The sequence below is a fragment of the Tigriopus californicus genome, chromosome 1, assembly GCF_007210705.1.
Source record: "Tigriopus californicus strain San Diego chromosome 1, Tcal_SD_v2.1, whole genome shotgun sequence".
In the NCBI taxonomy this organism is placed as follows: Eukaryota; Metazoa; Arthropoda; class Copepoda; order Harpacticoida; family Harpacticidae; genus Tigriopus; species Tigriopus californicus.
In genome coordinates this window covers 8,952,335-8,956,090 of record NC_081440.1, presented here as the reverse complement: position 1 = coordinate 8,956,090, position 3,756 = coordinate 8,952,335, and positions in this window count along the sequence as shown.

Genomic DNA, 3,756 nt, shown 5'->3' with positions numbered 1-3,756 from the left:
AGGGGGACACAGGCAGAGCGACTGATTGTGGACGACACCCCCCTTCCACAACACATCGAATCTATCATCTCAAATTCGTTGGCTTTGAGAAGTGCTCTGGGTATGATTTGTTTGGACCCAACACTCCTATTTTATAACCAAGACAGGCTGATGAAATATGAAAATACAAAATCAAAATACCACCTGTCTCGGGCATTTCCCAGTCAAAAAACCGTGCACAGGAACAGTTAGGCTGGATACGCACATCACTGATGGCTGGACGATGGACTTTTCGTTTCAGGCCTGATTCACAGGGCTTGGAAACTCAAAGACCACACCATCCACCTTTACCTGAAGGAAAACGCTTAACCCCATTTATCTCCACCAAGACCACAACCATTTTACCTTCAGAGCCATATCAAAGAAGCAATATTGCAAATGCTGAATGAATATGTTATTGAAGAACATGCGGGCCCTGTTGAATGGGTCTCAAATTTTGCTACTGTTTGCAAAGAAGGAGGACAGATACGAGTGAGGTGGATACCAGGGGACTAAACTCCGGGCTGAGGGACATACTATAGTGGAATTGATTCCAAACCGTCCATCCACTGTATGAAGTGTCGAGTCACGATGAACGGCCGTGACGTCCAGACACTTCCTTAAAGAAGTCACCAAGGCCGAAGAAACTCGTCTGAAGTACAACGTAATACTACAACGGGATAGTACTCGAGAATTGTATAAGAAATATCATGTCATGCAATAGGACCCCATACGTTGTAGCGAACCATTGCACAAAACGCATGTGTATAAGAAGGATGGATTGTGCACCAAGAACAACTCGACTTTTAGAGGCAGTTGTGTTCAGAGCTATTATTGACGCTCATATTCAGTCATAGTAACTTTGGTTCATAGCTGGTACCCTAGCAAGACTCAGTTCCCCTTTCATAAACCTGTGAACCTCACATCAACCATCATCACACAGAAATAAAGGATAAGTTCTAAAGATTCATACAACTCCATTTCCATCACCGTTTATTCCCATCATGAGACAGCACAATCCGAGTAAATCATTAGGTACTTGTAGCCCTGCTCCCAAGCTGATTGTCCGAGACCGTGGAAACCCATTCGGAATCAGTATTGCTACAAATTGGTGCAGTCGGAAGGATCCTCTGCGAGTGAAGGACAAGACAAGCAAGCAGACAAGACAGACACGTGCTGTTGCCCAACAGACGTATTCTTGAGCATTGCTTATTCACCCAGAGGACTAGGAAACCAGCAAGACCACTCACACAATGGAGCAAGAAAACCAAACCGTGCAAGTCCTGGCCATGACTCTTCAGACCCTCATGGAAAGCATCAATGAGGAGAGAATAGTGGCCAGGGCCCGTGACGAAGAATTACTCATGGAGGCTAGAGCAACACGGAGACGAGATGAAGAACGAATCCTTGCTGAAAGGGCCGGTGAAGAAGAACGGAAAGCAGAGAGGAACATCCAGAGACCCTCTGTAATGAAAATCCGAGAGAATGATGGAGAGAACACTAGGGGTCTTCAAGACTAGTTGCTCCATTGCCAAGACGCTTGCCGCAAATGGAGGCCTGAAGATACCATCACCACGGTCCTGTCATCCTTGTCAGGGAAGGCCACCCAAATGGCGGCCAGTCTATCGCAGGACATCCAGGCCTATGAAACAATTGACCGTTCCTGGGCCAGGGTCAAGGATGTCTTCATAAGCCCTGCCCATATCTCTATAGCAAGGGCCAGTTTTGAGCAACGAGTTCAACTCCCCAAGGAGAAGATCAGTGTGTTCCAAGGAAATCTGAGGAGACCCTGGTGCAAGGCTTATGTTGCAGAGGAAGAACCATGGAGATTCAATCCTGATCTGGAGGTTCCTGATGGACAGAGCCGGAATCAACATGAAGGTGATACATCTGAAAAATTAATACAGCTATTCAGTTTTGGTCTCAGATACGCGGACATCAGATTGAAGATCCGGGACTCGGCCAACCCCAATACTGGCAAGCCCATCACTACCTTTCACGAGATGGTAGCTAGGGCTTTGGAATACAAGGCCAATTTGGACTGGGTTAGAGCGGAACATCAACCCTTACGAACCAACTGGGGCCATGACACTTCGAGTTCGATCTCTCTCCAAGCCAAGCCACCAGACCCTCCAAAGCACATCAGGATGGACCCGAACCCATGGAGATTGGGCAAGTACAAGCAACGTGTAAACTCCATCCCAATCAGGGGCATGGAAATGAGGATTGCAAAGCACAGCAACAGACACAGGCCACAGGCCCGAGGAAGTCTACTGCCGCGCGCTCCTTCAGATGCTATGGGTGCAACCAGACTGGACACTTCAAGAAAGATTGCCCAAAACGGACGAAGCATAGCCAGGCCCACGCACTACAAGTGATAAACACCACGACTCAAGATGACGATGTAAGCGAGGAAGAATGGCAATCGGGAAACTGAAAAGCGAGGAGATCGGTAATGTGCCTTTACCGTGAAACCCGACACAGAAGTGCTTGTGCCCATCAATTGTAGTCATCAAGTGTTACAAGACAACCGAGTGTATGTTTTTATTCCCAACAGTGATTACTTGTCCCGACAAAAGTTGAAAGATGATGTATCCACCATTCAACACAGTGATTCCCAGGTAGTGATACGCAACACCAACCCAGAACCACGGAAGGTGCCTGCCAACGCCAAAGTCGGCGTGTTAGTTGGCGCACTTCACAAGGCTCCTTCACAGGAGTGACAGCCGTCCCGGTCGCCCCACACGCAAACCCGTGACTTACAGTTTGACGTGCAGAAAAGTGACAAGCCCCATCCAGTCAAAGATGGGCAAAAGCCGTGTTGTGCCCAAGGGACGCAGAAATACCCACCTCAGGAGGAAGTGGGAGAATAGCCGCTTAAGGAAGGACAAAGAAGCGCAAAAGCCTCAACAAGTGTATGTTGCGCAGAAGCCATGTAGTGCCAAAAACACGCAAAGTTCGTCCTCTCCCCAAGGAAAAAGTGCGACAAAGATGTTGCCTTACGGGGTATTTAAGCCAAATACAAGTCTTCAGCAATACAGTCAGGAGCTATGGGCAATGGTTGGCAAACCAACGGATAGCATCCGACAACGAGCAGAACTTAGCAAAGAAGTCCAGTCCCTATTTGGAGACGGGTTACGGAGTAACCCAAACCTACAGAAGGACGAGAAGGCACTCACAGAGGCTCTTCTTGTCAGATTCAATGGAGTGATTTCCAGGTCCAAGTACTCGTACGATGTGGGATGCACCCACCAGATGTAGTTTGTGGTGGATATGGGTGACGCCACGCCACGTTGCGACAAAGTGAGACCAATGACACCTGCGATGAACAGTGATTTTCGCAAATCGCCATCCCAACTCCAGATAGCATTAAAGCCCAACTAACAGGAAGCAAAGTCTCTTCTAAACTAGACTTTAGGCAGGCATTTCACCAACAGCCTTAGACCCCATGTCTCATCCATTGACCGTATTCCGGAGCGGGTCCAAGCTCTACCGCTATAAGAGGCTGTCAATGGGTCTTAAACCGGCATCGGGGGAATTATCAGCTGCATGTTCCAAAGCATTTCATGACCCTAAGGGCGTTTTCATCATTCATGATGATGTCATCATAACAGCACCCACCAAAGAAGCACATGACAAATACCTTGCGGCCATCGTTAGACGGGTGGAGCACGTGGGAATGACCCTAAACCCAGAAAAATGCATTATGGGGGGGCCAAATTGAGGGGTGCAGGGTGT